This window comes from Eleutherodactylus coqui, chromosome 2 (assembly GCF_035609145.1).
Source record: "Eleutherodactylus coqui strain aEleCoq1 chromosome 2, aEleCoq1.hap1, whole genome shotgun sequence".
NCBI classification, from domain to species: Eukaryota; Metazoa; Chordata; class Amphibia; order Anura; family Eleutherodactylidae; genus Eleutherodactylus; species Eleutherodactylus coqui.
In genome coordinates, this window is record NC_089838.1 from 266,144,568 (window position 1) to 266,164,044 (window position 19,477).

At 45.9% G+C, this 19,477-nt stretch overlaps 1 protein-coding gene across 2 annotated transcripts in view; it reads left to right on the plus strand.

The window, feature by feature from the left end:
- Positions 1-19,477, plus strand: part of GLCE (glucuronic acid epimerase) — a 78,056-nt gene that overhangs the window by 22,352 nt on the left and 36,227 nt on the right. The gene's annotated exons all lie outside the window — the stretch shown is intronic.

The following is a 19,477-nucleotide window of genomic DNA, read 5'->3' on the forward strand; positions in this document are numbered from 1 at the left end:
CGGTGGGGTGGAGGATAGATTCTTTCTCTACCTCTCAGCAAGAATCTCCATGGCCACACATTCGTCCTTGTATTTCTCTCTTTAAAACGCTTTGTACTTATTCTAAATACTAAACTTTCTTGAACCTTTGACCGTGAGACTGGATTATTGGGTGCTAAAGTATTGGTTTTGGTGGAGAATGCGGGCATATCCAAGGCTGCCACTTCGCTCTGCAGGTGACTCAGACTGGAGGCTTTAAAGGACTGACAGCAGCCACAGGTGAAATTTCTTACTAGTCTCTCCATTTCTTCTCTTTTGTGTGTCTCGCTATATGGCCGGTTTCATACAGGCGAGAAAAGTGCTCGATTTTCGCAAGGTGGGAGACTTAAGTAAAAATGCAGAATTATGAAACCAATGATTTTCATTTTCCTTTTTCCTTTTCGTTTGCGACGTTTTCACTCATGCGATGTTGCGAAGGAAAAAAAATAGCACAGTGTTCTATCTTTTTGTGATATCGACCGTTGTTTTCAATGGGGTTTGCGAAATCCCTAGAGCCACGGCAGGGGGAATCACTTAAACTGCTTCTCCCTTCATTGCCTCGGGGATGAAGGGATTCCCCATAGTGATGCGTGGCTGTTTTTACATGAGAACGCCTCTCATCATGGGGCTTTCACATGGTGGAAAGTGCAATAGCGGCCATGATTAACGGCCCGATATTGCCATCGCCCATGTGAAACTAACCTAAGGATCTTTGACTGCAAGAGGTACTGCTGATCCCTCTCTCGGGTGACTTTTCCAAAGTATTGGTTTTCCTTAACCGCCTCAAGTGATGACCTAGTCGTACGGACGCTGCAGCAGTAACATGGGTTAAGACATCATTGTTTGAGGCAAGGAGAGGTTGGTGGGAGAGCAGGCAAGAGTCTATACTGAGTGAGGAGAAGATGTAGAAGCTGTGGATCCTTTTTATTAATGTATGTATTTTTAATTTATTTTTTTATAATTTCACTGCTTTTTGATACTGATACAAAGCAGCAATTTCGGTTTAGATTTTCTGCTGCGAAAGTCCTTGCGGAATATTCCAGATGGATTTTCCACAGCATGTCTGCACCATGTGAACACACCCTTGGCTGGCCCAGCCAAGAAGAGCCCTTGTGGAGGTGATGTGCAGCTTGTGTCTCCTCCATATGGCCAGCAATCAGAGGCTGTTGTACTTTATCGTGACTCGAGGCTCCAGACATCACAGCTGCTTGAATGCGGCCGGACATTCCTAGTATGATCTAAATATACCATGTCGATCAGTAGAGCGGGGCCGGTGTTGTCACTCGCCCGGAGGATGCACTGAACTTCAGAAGCACACTAGTGTCTATGTGAATATAGGCATAGTAAACTTGCTGGTTGCTTTGGGAACTTCTCAGGAGCTCTGTTAATAAACGATTGAGCTTCTGTTTTATTTATGTTGCATTTTGGCCACACACAGAATACCAGACTTGCCTCGAGGGTGAAGGCTAAACCTCCATCAGAGTGGCCGAGTAGGAAATCCCATTACGGCTGCTGTCAGCTGTCATCCTGCTTGGGATGTCTATAAAGTCCTGATCAGAGGGTTTGTAAAAGGAATCCTGGCAATGGTTAAGCCTTACTGATACGGGCGAGTAATCCTGTGGCCATAACCCTGATACTACCTTCTCAGATGGACTTGCAGGCTGCAGTCACAACTTATGTAGTTCTCTTTCTTCAAAAGACAAAATTCAAGTGCCTCATGAGATGTAGGTAGTCTCCGATAATGATACGGTTTCCCCCTTGATCCAGTGAAAGTATAAGAATTCTACAAAATCAACCTTTTTCTTCATGGACGATCATTATTTTATCTTCTATATATTTGTCAAGTCTGTTTGTTGGAGCCTCACTCACACAATATACGACCGATTGACATGACATTTTGCACGTAGTATAATCTCCATCCAGAGAAGGTTATAGGCTGAAGAAAAATTCTGAAATTTTGTTGTCTTGGCAACCTTATTTGCATTTTCTTGCCTTTGCTTGAATTTTAATGCAGCAACTCCCAAACTTGCTTTCACCAATGGATTCTACGGACTCTATTTAGTATTCCTGGTTATTTCCAACACATAAGGGCTCCTGTCCACGGGTGATAGTGCATTGCGTTACCCGCGGCTATAATCCAGCTGCGAGTAACGCAGTGCACGCTTTCCATAGGATTGCTATGGGAAGCACAGCCCCCTGTCCACGAGTGGAGAATCATAGCGATTCTCCGTTCACGGGACTCAAATCATGGCATGCCGCGATTCTCCGCCATGAGCCTCTCTGTTAAATAGGCTCACTGCAGAGAACTGATAGTTCTCTCCCCTGCTGCTGGGCGGCGGAATATCACTAGCGATATTCCGCCTCGCCCGTGGACAGGGGGCCTAATTCCTACTAGAAGAGTCACACTGGGGTGTTTCAGGACTGCTTTTTAGCCCCAGTTTAACCCTGGTGGAGCCACCAATCATTTGCTCATTTTGTCCTTCCTAATTCCGCCTTAGATGTCCGTGTGGATAACAGTTTGCAAAAATTTGTCCCCAGACGGGAAGAAATTGAGCACATTTCTGAACACCGGCCCTCATGTATCAAAACTGTCTAACAGTAAAAAACTGTTTTTGGTGCCCATAGCAACCAATGACAGAGCAGCTTTCATTTTACCCCAGCAATATGAGGATTAAATACTGGGTACTGGTGCATCTGGTCTCCACCGGAACTATGGGTGGAGACATGGTTACGTCCTGGTGGAGTAATAGGGGCAGGAACAGTCTCAGAGGGTCCAGGATCGCCAACAAATATTACAGTGCTAGCAGGGACTGTGACAGCAGGGTACCCACGGCACATGCGACACAGACAGCAACCTCAGGAGGGGAGATGGGAGTGGAACACGACACTGACACCAGCCGGGGAGGAGATGAGATGAGAATCCAGCATGGAAAGTTACAGCAGGGCATGCCAGGGGAGATGGGAGCGAAATAGCACACTGACAGCGGTCAGTGCGCCAATCGGCACCTGTGGGCGGTTACCTACCCGTCCTCTGCATCTCAACCCGGCTACACCCATGTCTCCACCCATACTTCTGATCTAAACAAGATGCACCAGTACCTAAATACTAATTTATCTCAGTACTGAGGATTGAAAACTGTTGCCCATGTATGATCTGGGTTTTGTTTTTTTTTGGTTTTTTTTTTGGCCGTCCAAGATAGCTGTAGCCATTTTTTCACTGCCTAATGCGCACTGTGCTCTGCTTCTGATTGGTTAGTTCTGATCATATGACCAGCTTTGGCCAATCATAGAGCAGGTAAAAGTGCATTACCAGTCTAAAGGCCCCTTTACACACAACGTTTATCGCTCAAAAGCCATCTTCAGCGCAGCTTAAAATCCGTTGTCCCTGATAAGAGTGACCACATGCTGAGTTCTCCACAGGCATCGCAATAACATTCTTTCAGCTGCTTTCCCACTGGAGCACAATAGTGATGTATTTAAAGAATAGGCCACCTGCTGTTCTCTAAATACATGCAAATGAAGCCAGTTAGCTACTAATCGGCTAATTAGCCCATTAGTAGCTAATGCAAAATGATCGCTCAGAACTGTCAGTTTCTGATGAATTTTGAGCGATCATCTGTGTGTGTAAATGGGGCCTAACACTACCAATTCATTGTCTGGAACGGGTAGTCTGAAGATTGTGTTGGCTATCTTGGACAGCTGAACACAAGCCCCAGAACTGACAGATCGGAGGGACAGCAGAGAAGAACCTCAGGTAATATATTCCTCCCCCCTCTGGTCCCAGGACAGAATTGTGTCCCAAAACCAGAGTGTCACTTTAAGATCACTTTAGAAGTTGGGCTGAAAATACGGTGTTTCCTGGAAAATATGACCTACCCCAAAAATGATCCCTACTCTCATTTTCAGGATGTGCTTGAAATGAGCCCTACCCTGAAAATAAGCCTTAGCGACACTACAAAAAAAACCCCAATACTTGCCTAGCAGGCGCCGTCCGGGTCCCGCACGCCGCTTTGCGGAGTTCTGGCAGCTTGCTTGCAGTCCTCTTCAGCCGACAGAACATCGCTGGTAAATGAGTTTAAAAACCCTACCTTTAGAAAGCGTTTGCTCTGACTGGCTAAGCCACGGCGCTCGAGAACCAATCACTGCAGCGCTTGATAAACCAATCACAGCCATTAAAATGAATGGCTGTGATTGTTTCATCGAGCGCTGCATTGATTGATTCTGAAACGCTGCAGCATTCAAGAGCCAATCAGAGCCATTGCTTCCTGGAGGCGGGGTTTATGAACCCCATTACCAGAAAGCGATCTTCTGTCGGCGACTACAAGCAAGCTGCCGGAAGTCCGCAGACCAGCAGGATAGACCTGGACCTTTCTAGGTAAGTAGCACACACAGACATTTTTTACCGCAATTACCGCGGCATTTTGAACACCGCAGTAATCGTGGTATAACGCCCCGATTGATTTCCATGAGAGCCTCGCAAACTTGCGCTCGAACACTAATTTCGAGCACGGTCTGTTTTATTTTTCGTATTTAGCGCACCTCATCAATCATATTGGGTGTGCTAAAACCGCTGTTGGAGGCAGGTGCGCTGTGATTAAAATCGCAGACGATCTGCCGCTTTTAAGTCATCCCGTAAAAATAAGACTTAGTGCCTCTCTTAGGGCAAAAATGAATATAACACAGGGTCTTATTTTTGGGGAAACATGGTATGCAGTAGATGCAATAGCTGATTTCTGGTTGCATTCACCCCTTGGGTTTGCACTCACTCTGTTTTGAAAGTTAAAACTTGAGACAAAGTTTTCTGAAGTAAAGCAATAATACCAACTCCCCAACATGAAGTAAATCAGGACCGTCAGAGCCGGTGAGAAGAAAAAAATATTGAGCCCTAATGGAAAGTAATCACAGTCTTCTCAGACATTGCTGTTTGTCCTGAATGATATGTTCCTGCTAATTGCTGATTTCAGACGAACCTCCTCTCGGCTTGTTCCTTGGCAGAGTGTAGGGGCCTGTAATTCATATTGATTTCTCCTGATTGATGGCACATTCTGGGACATGTTGATTCCAAGCGATATTTTATGCTTTTTGCTTGAACGCTAATGTATTCGGTCAATTTATGCGTGTGGGTTTTTGTTCCCTCTCTTGTTACAGCTTCCATCTAATGACTGGGATTGTATTTGTAACTGCTGCACTCAAGCCCTCGAATTTACCTGCTAAGTAATTTGTTTTGAAACGTTTATACTAAATGTCTCTGAACATGTTAGATGGGTGACGACGGTTCTCAAAAAAATCCTTTTTAATTTTTATGCATGATCTGTTGCTGCATACAGCCAAACCAGAACTTCATGCAGTCCCCTTGCAAATCTCTGTCTGTTCCAGCTCATAGAGGGGGTACTGAGCTGGTAACTCCCTTTTAGAGATGTCGCGTGGCGTTTGGACAAGCGTCATCTTCAAGAGACGTCTTTAAAAAAAATAATAATAATCAGTTTGTGGTTTGCAAAAAGTTACATTTCATTAATTTTCTTACATTTTACTAGACAGAAAAACTAGTTTTTGAAGGGGATTTCCAAGGCTACCCTCATCGACGGGGTTGGGAACACCGCCAATCAGCTGAGTGAAGTGGCAGCGGTGCTCAGGTGAGTGCCGCTATCACGTCCGACAATACCAGGGACAGTGCCATATATTGTTGTGGCTGTGGCTAGTATTGCAAGTCAGTCTCATTTTTTAAAATAAGACTGAGCTGCTCTCAGGTCATGTGACTTATAAACGTGACATCACATGCTTGCAATGGGGCTACAGTGCTCACCCTACTGCCCACTGCCTTTTAAATCATCTGATCAGCGAGGATCCTAACTAACAGACCTTCACTATCCACTGTTGATAACTTATCCTTATGAGTAGTGTTGTTCTGGAAAATCCCTTTCAAGAAGACTTGAAGCATATTCACACATGCATTTGGGCTGCGTATTATGCGTACAAATTTTGCACGAGTAGTACGTAGTGAAGAGAACGCACTGATTTCGATGCGTTCGGTCACGTTCGTTTTTTGCATGTGCATTTCGGTCACGCAAAATAAGCAGCATGTTCTGTTTTCGTGCATATTGCACATACTAAAACTAAACTTAATTGCCCACTGAAATCGATGGGAGCATGCTTGTGATTTATTTTTTTTGGGGGGGGGGTTTGCGCACGCAGGGTATGCGCTTGCCAAAAAAACACTATCACATAAGCACACGCACACAAAAAAACGCATCACCCATTGTGCAAATACGCAATGCAAACCTTTGCGGAAATTTTCTTGCGCCCCTGTGAAGCCGGCCTTGGGCTATGTTTATCTTTTCTGTTCCATGGTTTCACCCAAGTTGCCAAAAACTGCATCCAAACAGAACCAAAGTTGTAACTTTCGCCTCCGTTGGACGAGGTTTCTGTTTGCTTCTAGTATTTTTGGGGCACAATATAGCCACGATATTGCCACCCAAAAGTTACAGAAGTAAATTGAAACTTGGTCAAACGGAGGCGAAAGTTCTCAACTCCTTGTCCATTCGACTAATTAAGGGCTCCTTTCCACTGGCGATAGTAATATCGCTGCGAGAAAATCGCGATGTTAAAATCGCATCGCAACGCTGCACAAAATCGCAAGTTTTTGCGTTGCGATGCGAGCATCTGTTTTGCCATTGCACTATATGGGCGACAGAAAAATGCAAATCGCTGAAACAATCCCCCTGCTGCGATTTTTAATCCTCGCATCGCAGCTTGCCCTTAACCATCGCTAGTGGAAAGGCTGTCATAGAAGAACATGTGCAGGACTTTCCTGCAAGAGCTCGCACTCTCGCATCGCAGCGAAAACGCGCGATTATCTCGCTAGTGGAAAGGAGCCCTAAGGCCGATGGTTCTGAATAACTGGGGACAGGCTGGTCGGAGACTAACGCAGTCTGAACTCCTCCTAACATTCATCCGTCTGATGGGAAACACATACTCGTAGCTCGTTTGGTCTACTATAATTTGCACGTAGTAAAATGGAACCTGGTCAAAATTTCCCATAAGACTGTAGTAGCAAAAGGGGGAACGCCAAACTGCAGGGATAATTTCATCCTCTCCAAACAATTCTTGCCATGATGGGGGCAAAATCAGTTTACAAATCCCCGCTAGAATGTTTTTCGAACCCCTTTACCCACCTCGTTTCAAGCTATGTGGAGGTAGGAATGTTCGGACATTTTGCGTTTCCAGGTTGAGTATCCCTGGCCTAGGCTGTGATTGGTATGGGTAAGCCATTATATATAGCATGTGTTAATGCTGGATACATTATAGGCCATAATATTGTATTTTAGAAATTGATGCTCCTTTTTGTCTCCCTTGTCTGGTTTTCTTTAAACTGACCCTCCAGCTTCTGGACAGAATTATCTCCTGGGATTGATGGGGGGATTGGATGTTATTGCACAGATTTCGATTCCTTATCAAATTCTTTATCAGATACATATGTTACTTGCACCCCATCCTATTTGAAAATATCGACTTGGTTCCAAGATAGCGGCATTCAAAATGGCAGCTGTCGGACATTTGCCTTCCACAGATTTTCCCCCTTTGCCTTAGCAACATGCCACACACAGGATGGCGGTCCCATCTACCGTTTTTCATTTATTCAGGTGTCTCTACCCCTTTTGGACCACCCTGTACATCTCATATTGCTCTTGTAATGAGTGCCAATCCCTATTGTTCTTGGATTTGGGAGAATTGATATAATTTTTTCCTGGAGTGACTGAATAGATTGCCATGACACATGATTTCTGAATTCCCCGATGATCCATTTACATTTAAAAGGCGAAACACATGGAATTTTCTTGTACTGATTGGAGTAATTTGTTTATAGATTACAACATTACTTGCTTTATGTGTTCCTCTTACATGCATACTATATTGAGTTATTGCTATCCGAATCCTTTATACTTTTCCCTTCCCCCTTATCTAGGGGGAAGTACTGAGAATCGGGGTTATGTTCTGAACAGGGTCGCCCCTTTTAGGTCGGCATTGTGTAATTTATTTCAGTATAGCGTCTATTAGGATTTGATAGTGCTTTTTGTTTTAATATACTCTTTTTGACAACTACTTCTGAGTGCAGAAATTTGGCATGCAGTTACATCTCAGGCAGATATACATATGATTAGAGTTGTGGTGTGATTAGATGAACGGCCTTGTCACTTGAGGGCCTAAAAGTGGTTCCCCCCCCCCCCCCCCCCATGGCCTATAAAAGGCTCTCAGAGGCTCCTTGTGTGTAGTGACCTCTTCTTCCGCTTGTGTAGAGCTTGTTGACCACTAGACGCCTCTACGAGATTTCACCCCGTTACCAGAGTCTGAGAGGGGCGCATTATTGGGATGTGAGAAGCTGGATGGTTGTTTCAATGAATTGCCGGCTACCTGGGTCATCCTGACCAGATTGTTCGCTGGCGTTGAGACCAGTCGATGTGTGAGGGCACACAAGGTAACCAGGCCCAAGACCCCCCGACAGACCACCAGTAGAGAGAATCCATGACTACAATTTCGACACGTCCATCAGGAACTAAGTTTGAGTCAGCAGTTAATTGAACATATTAGGCCGGGCTCACACAAGCGGGTCAGATTCCTCATGCGGAAGGCCCACAGTGGATTCCAACTGTGAGCCCGGCCGGTGACCCTGCATACGGCACTTTACTGTATTGCGTAGGACCACGGAGGCTCGCAGGATGTCATGCGCAGTACAGCTTTTTGTTTTTTTTAGCTTTGTTCTTCTTGCACCATTGTCTGGGCTGCGGGTCGCACCCCTCCATTGGCGCCGATCGCGGAATCCTCAATTCAAATCCAGCCATGTGAGACCGGCCTTATTAAGAGGAGATGTGTATTTGCCGGCCTTCTCCGTTTGTACGCTGTGGTTTTATAAGTCCATTGACTGGATTGTCAGCGCCAACAGGCCTCCAAGGATGGAGAATCTATAATCTGCGTACAGTTCTACCAAGAAAATGTCCATTTGTCTAACTCCTCCTCTGACCAGGCGATGCGAAGGAACTAAACGGGAAGAAAGCGGAATATATTAGTAATGCAGGCGTGAAAAATAGCTTTAATATTTAAACCTTTTGGAGTGGAGCGTCTGGAGATTTTGTTTTAATCTTTAAATATTTAATGTTCCAGAGCCGTCTGGCAGACGGGGGTGTTTGTGGCCTTATTTTGTATTTGGGTTACATAATGGGCAGATTCTCCAGAGTCTGAGCGCCACTTGTTTACTTGACAGCCGTCCTGCGATTCTAAAGGCTGTCTAAATATTTGCAGAAGATGAGAGAGGATTTTTCTAACCCCCGTGGCAGTAATGGCAGTCTAAATGTAAGATGCTCGGGGATACGGCTCATCATCTTACTGACCTATTCTTGTCTCCGGCGCAAATGTGTGTTTTTCTCTTTCTGCTTTGTTACAGGAGTGTATAATTCAGAGAATTGCCTATCTGGCGTGCGGCGATAAATGGGATATTTTTGAGTAAAGCTTCAGTAATCTGCAAATTTGCACAGTTAGAACATTTACACCACCGTTGATATATATCCGCTTCTTTTAAAAAAATATTTTTTTTTTAAAGCCTACGGAAAGGGGGATCTAGTTGCGGACAAAGTATGTGGCTTGTGTTTCTGCAAACCGTAGACGGATCAGATGATAAACTTCAAACGGCATAATGTAATAAAGCTGTGTCATTCTCTTCGACGTCCATATGGCGGTGGTTTTCGGAGCATGTCATACGCGTAGGGTATTTTTGAATCGCTTTTTAAGAAGAGTTGATTAAATGTGGATATATTCTAATCCTAATCTTCTGCCTTTTTGTAAAATTGGCGCTTATACCAAAAAAAAAAAAAATATGATGTGCGTGCAGCTAGCAGACACGGATGCAGAACAGCTGCGTCTCCAGAGCTGTAATCCGTCCCAGTGAGGACTTACATTCCAATAAAATGCTGGAGATAGGGAAGCCTTCAAAGTAGTCAGGCGCTGGAGCCTTCACAAATTCCCTCCGTATGGAAAAAGTTCTAATTCCAGATAGGAGCGAGGAATCCAACCCGCCCCCCCCCCCCCCTCCTCCTCCTCCTCCTCTTCTACCAGGCATTTTTTTTGGAGGTAACATACGTGGCACCTTGCAGAGAGCGACAGATGTGCGCAGCCTGCAGCTGCTGTTTCTCTTGCTGTGAAAAGACTAATATTCAACGAGCAGCGATATAAGGGCCGGGATAATTCACCATAAGTCAGCGGCACCGAGCGGATGGAACTAGCATCTATCTAGCTGCACAGATGGTTAGCACTTGTTGCTGACACAGGCTGCCGGAGGGCATGTTATCCCGGACTAGAGGCTCTCCCGTAGACACAAAAGGGAGGCTTTTTTTTTTTAAAAAAAAGAAATTTTGCACCAGCAAGCCAATGAGATTCCAGCTTTCATATTTTCCGGTATAAGTTATACAATGAAAGATGCAAGCTGTTGGTTGCTATGGGCAACTGCTCCAATTTTTGGGCTGCGCTACATTTTATACATAAGGCCTATAGCCCTGGCATGAGCTAATATTGATTTGTGTTCTGGGATAGACTAAGGCCTCCTTCCCACGAACGGATTTACGCCGCGTAAATTCGCGGCAAAAATTCGCTGCGTTGCCCCCTGCTATTAGGTTCTATTGAACCTAATAGCACAATGCTCACGATGCGGAATTCCACCACGGAATTCCGCACCGTGAAATCTCCCGTCCTCACCCGCAGCATGTTCTATTTGCCGCGGGTGTACGCGCTGACTGCTTCCATTGCAGTCAATGGAAGCCGTCCGTTCACGCTATCTCCCGCTGTAACACAGCGGAAGATAGCGTGAAAACGCTTTCCCGCCTACCGCCGCCGCGTCATGTGACGCGGTGGGTGTGTCACATGACGCGACGGCGGTGGGCGGGGAAGTGTCTTCACGCTATCTTCCGCTGGTAAGTATGGGGTCTCTGGGGGGCGCCGTGACGCGGGCTTCACTGTGGAATATTACGTGGCGGAGCCCGTCACGCTCGTGTGAAGCCGGCCTAAGGCCGGTCTCACACGACTGGGTTTGAATTGTGGAATCCACGATCATCACCCACACGGACAATCCGCTGTATTCCGCACACATTCAAACAGTAGAACATTCGCATGAGTGGACAGCGATCACGATTTCGCTTGCGGGGGGGGGGGGGGGAAGCGCAGCATGTGCTATTTTAGGGCGGATTCTGCACGGACGGCTTCCCTTGAATTCGATGGAAGCCGTCTGACCCACAGCCCATCTACAGTTGACATTGTGTATGGGTCGCGGGTACCTGTGCCGTCGCTAGGCGATGCTGCAGGTAGTTGTGACCCACCTGCATTGTCAATTTTGAAAAACAGAGTTTTGAGAAAAAGTCTGCACTGCGCATTTCCGATGGCGGCTCGACCTGTCCATCCGCAATACAGAAGAAATCGAAAGAAGACTGGTATGTGTGAACGCCGGCTGTGGTCAGGGCCGAATTCGTGTGTGTGTGTGTGTGTGTGTGTGTGTGTGTGTGTGTGTTTAAATTTTTGGCATGTGGAGCAGAAAACTACATAAAAGAAATGACTCTGAAAACCCCTTTAACTATCTTCAAATGTTGCATAGCTTACATAGATATTGCCAGCGTTGCTTCCCTCCCCCCCTCCTCTACACTTGCCTATTTTTCCTTCTTGAACTTGAAGAATTGACGTTTCACTTGCTGTCTAACATCTCCCATCCTTTGAAAGGTGCCATTGTCTCCACATGACGTTATTCACCGCATCTGTCAGTGGTTTTAATCTAATGGCTGATCAGCCTACAGTATTTTATAGTCTAGGCTCACCTTTCCTTTTTTTGCTATCCCTTTCCTGCTAGAACAAATTGATTGTAGAGCAGTTTGAGTCAAGGCAAGTTTACACCTGGCTACACATAGCTTTCTGGAAGGAGCTGTCAGACTACAATGGAAAGAACGGCTCCCTTTATAGCTTCATAAGGTAACCTGCACGGTATTTTCCGGAATAAAATGTTTCGCCTATAGTCCTATAGCGTCTTCGTTGGAGTTTCATCGAGAATTCTGTTTATAGCTGCCATTTCTGCATGAATCACCGGTGGCTCCTTTTCTTAACAAGCTAGGCATATTCGTCTAGACCGCTAAGTTTGTCCACCCACCGTACTCTTTTTGATGGTCAGGGCTAATTAAAAGCCAAATCGATGTTGGTGCATAATTATAATGTAGGATTTATGGTTTTGGTTGTGTTTCGCAGTGCAGGAGATCTCAGGATGTTGCTTCTGATGTTCTTATGCTCCGGGAATTCTGCATTTCTTGCTCTGTGTGGTCTAGCCTTGAGTTAGTATTTGTGAGCGGAAAGGACTTGTACGTTTTTTGTTTAACTCTTATTTCCAGTGAACTACTTGAAAAAAAAAAAAAAAAAAAATCTTTCATGCTGTGCATATCGGTATGTAAATTTCCATTAGAGAATTACTAAATTAATGATGTTTTTTAGCTCCGCTCACTTGTAGACTGCACATCTTTTACTTCCTCTTGCTGAGAGAGAAATAAGATAAGTTAAATAGCCAACGGTATAATTCCTTGTCTGAAAAAGGTAACTCTGTAGTAGCTGTCGAAGGCCTGTGATCACAGCAGCATGGGCACTTATTTAACAATACAGACTCTTTGTCTCTGCACTGCGAGGGGTGTCAAATGTAATGCGAGTTAGCAAGCTTGTGGGAACCGTAAGCAGGACTGGGCTGCAGGTCTGTTTCGGTAACATGGCAGACCATGATAAGGACAAGGAAATTTTTTTTTTTTTATTATTGATCATCTATCTTCAGGATAGATCATTAATAGTTGATTGGCTGGGGTCCAAAATCAACATGAACCGTGTCTGCAGTTACAAGCGCCGGCCAATTCACAGAGGTCGGAGCAGAGACTTCTGCTCCGACCTCTGTGTATTTTGGCGCTGACCGCATGCGCCCCCTCTGCTGATCAGTCAGGGTCCTGAGCGAAGGACCCCAGCCAATCAACTATTGATGATCTATCCTGAGGTTAGGTCATCAATAGTATTCTCCCTGCAAAACCCCTTTATAGCCTTGTGCAGATTATGCATTGGTAGTCTAAGACACTGCAGAGGAGCTGGTGTGGCCATGTGTTGGTTTTTTTTTCTCTCCATGCCTGTAGAAAAGCCAAATACAATATTTCATATATACCTGCGATGAGGATGCATAGCCCTGAAATCAGGAAAAACCCCACAATTCAGATTTTTGCAGGAAATGCAAAATCAATTTTTAAGCCCCTCCCAAGGATAAGGGACTAAATGTCTGATTGGTGGGGATCTAACCGCTGAGAGCCCCACTGTTCATGAGAACAGATCTTGTGTCCAAATTTATATAGCTCTACTGTACTGCTCAAAAAAGATTAAGGTAACACTTCAATCACAAATCTGATCTAGATGTCCATAATCTCCAGACTTGAACAAGAATTCAATGGTGGATCTGCCAATTCTGATTTTCTCTGGCGAATGCCATTTTGAGCTGTACGGTGCTGAGCGATGAGCACGGGTCCCACTACTGGACATCAGGCCTTCAAGGAGTCTGTTTCTTATGGTCTGGTCAGAAACTTGCAAACCAGTAGCCCACTGGAGGTTATTTTGCAGAGATGCCAAGCCTGATGTTCAGTTGATGCCCTTCTACGCCCCTGCCCAGCTCTCCTCGGGTAACGGCCAGTGTTCTGGTATCTGCTCCATGCCTTTGAGACTGCTGGGAGACTCAGCAAACCTTACAATGCCATGTATGGATGTGCCATCCCGGAGGAGCAGGACTACCTGTACAACCTGATTTGGGCTACCGGTACAGGCTTATGCTACCATTAGTGACAAGGACACTACTAAAACCCAAAACTAGAGAAGAATCAGGAGGGATAAGGAGAGAGGAACTGTCTGCATTCCCTTTTTGGAGGTTGTCTTGTTGTTGCCTCTTGGGGTACTGGTGCATTATGTCAGTGATGGGAAACTCCCAGGCCAGGCCACGCGGGTTAGCCGATGTCACTGACGGGGCACTTCCAGGGCACGCCCCCCCCCCCCCCCCCCCCTCACCTCCAGCATCCTCCAGAAGTTTGAGCTGCCAGAGAAATATGTCCCCGGCGGATGCCCTGTTTCCCCCTCGGTGCCGCACTCGCACCTCTCTTCCACTCCCGTTCTGCCTGCGGCTGCTGCAGCCTGGGCAGTGACTCCGCTGAGGTTTCCCCTGTGGCCGCTGCAGCCGGGGCCGCTGTCACTGTCGTCCCCATTGTCACAGTCAATGCCGGCGCAGGCCAACCATGGTGTCTCTCCATGTACCCCCACCAGCACTCTCCTTCCCGCTGTGACTCTGCATGCCGCCACTGTAAAACCTCGCTCTCTCCACCGCTCTCCCCGCCGGTTCACAGAGACCGAAGGGACGGACATCCTGTGTGTGCAGCGGCCGGCTTCTCCACAAATGTTTTGCTGTGGGGCTGTAACAGACACACTTGTCATCCCCGCTGTATTGGGCAGTAATTAAAGAATCTAGCAAAACCACAGCAGCTAAGGGGGGGCGTGGCCTGGGAGTTCACTGTCACTGAGAGTGGCCAACCCATGTCTCCACCCATACATCCGGTGGAGACATAATGCACCAGTACCGACTCGTGGTGCACCTCTTGTCACTTTCATTTGCACCTATGCAGGTGAAATTAATTCACAATCACTTCTGCTTCCTTCTGTTTTTCAGATTACTATCTCTGAAGTTTAATTGACTTTGGGTTATGCTGTGATACTTAAGGGCGATATTACACAAGTAGAACCCAGGCAGAAATATGCTGATTGCAGCCGATACCTGTATTCATCAGTGTAAACGGCATGATGAATGCAGATGCCAGACACCCTTGTTTTTTAATGTTGGCATATCTGTAATTGGTTTTTCTTTTGGCAGGTAGACTTACAGCTTTCATGGAATGTGGCTCAGTGCTTAGCACTGTTGCCTTGCAGTACGGGGGTCCAGAGTTCACATCTCACAAAGGACAACATCTGAATGGACTCTGAGAAACTGCATACAGATTTTGTCCTTGATCAAATTTGAACTTGGGACCCCAGCACTGCAAGACAACAGTGTTAATCACTGAGCCACCATTATTCTCCTTCCCTTTTCCTTCCTTGTGGCCCTCCTTTGGGGGAGGAGATGCTTATCTTCTCTTTCTCCTCCTAGTGAAGGGAAGTAGCAGGAGGAGATAGAAAGCAAAGAATCACGGTGGCTCAGTGGTTAGCACTGTTGCCTTTTAGTGCTGGGGTTCTAGGTTCAAATCTGATCAAGGACAACTGCATTGAGCCACATTCATTGAAGAGCAAGGTGTCATAAGGGGAGCACAACACCTTTCTGTAGGGCAGACGGGCAACATCCACTGTGGTATTGTCTTGGTTCACTCATCTCTACCAGATTGCACAAGATAATGGATTAGTTTTCCAAGCTGATTTTTTTTTTTGGCATAATAGATTGACGCGAACGTAGAATAGGTTTATTTGCGTTTACAGCATGTCCTGCTTTATATGTTTGTTTTTTGTGATATTGCCCTTTGTTTTCATTGGGGCTGGTGGAAGTGGCACCAGCCCCATTAAAAACAATGGGAGACCATTGCGATCCTCTGCCACGGCTGTGACAGCTGCGCCGAGGGATTCCTTCAGGCCCACAGGGATGTAAGGCAGTTTCCACATGAAAATGCCCCACATCCAGGGGTTTCCACGTGGATTGTGAAGGCGATATCTGGCTGTGATTCATGGCCTGATATCGCCCTCACCAGTGTGCAGGAGCCCTGACTCTACCCCGGCTGAAGCACAACAGTCCCGCTAGACTTCACATAGGAACTTTGACCTGGCCTGATGGGTCACTCAATGTATCAAACTCAAATTTTAGGTTTTTAAGGCGGTGGCAAGCGTGTCACAAATCTAATGACCCCAAAATCATCTAGACAAAGGGGTCAAAGTGTGGTGCAAAAAAAAGCATGTAGGCTTATTTATATTGGATTCAGGCCAGTTTAACATGGCCGAGAATCTCGCTTTAGTTTGGTGCTTTGCAAGATTCGCAAAAGGTGTGTGAATATGACCCGCATTCTTTTGAATGCAGTCATATACATGAGCGATGGCATGCAATATCTTTTTGCGTTCCTCGGAACACCTCATCCATTGTTTTCAAATGGGACCGCAAAAGACCACGCATGCCGTGTGATGTGAGGTTTAGCATTGAAAACGATGGGGAAACACCTGGTGATCCTATAAAGCGCCTGAAAGCTGTGCCGGAGAATCGCTACTCACAGAAATGATGGGAGGAGTTTTTGCCAGAAAAACTCCTCGCATCAGTTTAAAAAAAAAAAAAGCATATTGGTGAGCGCCAAATTTCTCAGTCCGAGATCGCGCTTTCCTGTGTGTAGGTAGCCTCAGTTTACAAATCCGCCTCCCAAAAAATGGAAGGAATGCTTTCCGCTTATTTCCGTTTTGCCGATTTTCTGTTTTTAGTAAAACTCGATTAGTTGAAAAAAAAACTACTGTGACCATAGCCTGAAGACTGATTAGGGGGTTGGGGGGACATCCTAGTGAATTGGAGACCACAGTGGTCTCCATCTCACATGTTAAACCCCGTGGTTCTAGACAGGTTTTCATCCCTATGTGATATAGAAGACTAAGAGGAAGGATGGACACAAACACACGGTGACAGTAGACTAACGTATATGCTTTATAGCCTCCTATGAGGATAGAATAGCGCCGTCTACTGTAATCCGTACTTGTTTTTTCCCCTTGCGGTGTACTGACCAGAACTGTAACATCATTGCTATAACAAATAATCCCCAAAAAGCACATCGGCTTCATGGACGGAGTCCAAATTTACGGTGTGAAACCCCGATCCAGATCAAGTCAACGGAATCTGCTGACCAATATGTAATGAGCAGATTAATAAAGCGATGCAACAGCCCCAGCGTCTTATGACCTACTTCTTCTATCTTGTATTCTTTGCTGCTTCTATATAGAAATCCATAAAACGAGGCTTCGGTAAGATCAGTATCAATCGCTCGCCGTCCTTATTGGAGTTGACGTCGGACTCTGATGTGTGTTCACACAGTCTAAGCATTCACAGTTTGAGCTTTTTCAAAGATGTGAATCACTGGAAGGGGTTGTACAGATTGTTTCCAGCCAGGTTCGCTCTAAACACATGCAAAGCCTGTGATGAGGGAAGGGAATTTACCGCCTGCTCCATAGAACGCTTCTGACAGGCGCATCGGCTGCTGCGGGTGAGAGCCTGAATTATTAAAGCTGCCTTTGTTTATTAAATTCATCCCGAGGCGTTGAGCATGTGTGATTATACAGAGAAAAACGGAGCGTCTTCATTAGCTCTTTCAGTCTGAAGCCTGTCGGCCAACGAGGACACAGACGGGGGATCCAAGGTATGCTATATGCTTGTGCCACACCAAATCATGTCACCTTTTCCCTAAAGCTCTCCTAGTTTGCAAGTCAACAGGTTGTGTTGTTTTTTTTACCTTATTACAATAAGTTACATTTCTGTTTGTTTTTTGATGTTTGCCATGGAATAGCAAGAATTTGTATTCATTTGTTGCATTTGGTTTATCGTTTGTTGAGGTGCAACTTCTAGGAATGCTGGAACTGTAGCCGCTTGCTTCGAGGTGCAGCATTGACGGATGGGTTTCGAGGAAGCGTTGCATATTGGCGTGTGTAAGATCAAAGCATCGCTGGTGCGTTTCCAGGAATCCGGTGTATTAGGTGTCACGGGAGAGGTGACCGGAGGTGTGCGGTACATGAAACGGGAGATCACAGGGGGCAGCTGCTCTATAAGCTGATACAGGAGAACATAGTCCGGAGTGTACGAGGAGAGGCATAGGGGCGAATGTTGGTGCAAGGTGTATCAGCTGAAGGGTTTACAGTTGCTGTTGAGGTAGTGTAGCTTATAGTCGGTCCATCTGGTATCAGATGAGTCAGTTGACCTTCCAGTGGGAGTATGAGAGGTTGTGGTGGGCGCACAGAGTACGAAAGTAGGTGTTTGAGTTGAAAGGGGTTACTTCTATACTTGTAGCCATCCTCAGCCACTCCCTAAGGGTATGTTCACATGGCGGAATTTTGCAGCACAGTTTTGATGTTGACTTTGTGCCAATTCGACATCTCGTTACATTCAATGAGAATCGGAGCTGTTGTCTAATACGGCGCAGATATGAAATCCGCATGTGGTAGGGGGGATGACATGTCCCTTCTTGATGCGGAATCTGCGGCAGGAATTCCACATATAAGTTTATAAAAGGGCTAACTCTAAGTGTGGATCCACGGCCAGTTATTTGCATAGCTCAGCTGTGGATTTCTGCCATGTGTTAGCATCTGGCCGGGTCTGCTCCATAGGAGCGAAGGAGAGCAGCTCTTTTTCTCCTCTGCACTGTTGCCCGTACGCACCGCTGATTGGGGGAGCAGCAGCAGTTCCCGACAGTGCACAGCACCAATCGGCTTACTCCCTTCTGCCGTGCCACAAGCGCCATTGTTGCAGAGAGTGCCGCTGCTCCTGCTGTGAAAGAGAAAGGAAAGGAGTTATAGTGGCCCTCCGTCGCCCTGTACTATCCCCCGCACTGTCACCTGAAGTCCCTGGGTGAGTTAAAAATATTTTTTTCCCCCCTTGAAAACCTATGTGCGTCGTATCATCAGGTGCGTCTTATAGAGCAAAAATATGGTACATAAGAGATTTTTTTTTTTCTGTCCCCCTGCATGGCATCGCGGTGTAAGAAAAAATGTAATGCAATCTTTAGCCACATGACACGTGTTGCGCCAAAAGCCTCCAGGTAGACCTAGAATACATGTGGAGGAAGTATCTAGTCTAGTAGTATTCTATCTAAATTGGCACTGTCCGGTGGCTGGGATATGGGCTATAATGTCTATTACCAGTGCATATAGTTACAATTTGGGACTCCCACGGCGAGCCACACAGCAAGAAGTCATACTGACGAGCCCCTAGCTTGGGACTGCTGCCCTAAGATGAATAACATATTTGCTGTTCATATTCCATGTTGCTTTTGCTGTGATCCAGTTTGCAAGTATCCTCCTTCTTTCGATGAAGCGCCAATTGTTACTTGGGTTATGACTATTATGCAGAATGGTGCGTCATTGATGGCATCTATGTGGGAGGGCAGGGTCTTGGGACTCGTAGAAGCTAGCACTGTGTTGACGGGCACATACGCCATAACGGAGATTATCGGAACATTTGCCCGCATTTTTCATCTCTGTGAGAATGATGTCACTCCGCCTGTGAGCCCAGAAATGGTGTCTGATGATTGGAGATGGAAGTCGCCAAGTTAAAGCAAGTGATCACCAGTTGGAGAAGGACACGGTCGTAACAATCAGACAGCCTGTCATAGACTTTTTTTTTAATTTTTTTTTTTTAAAGCACTGTATAATGGGAAACCAC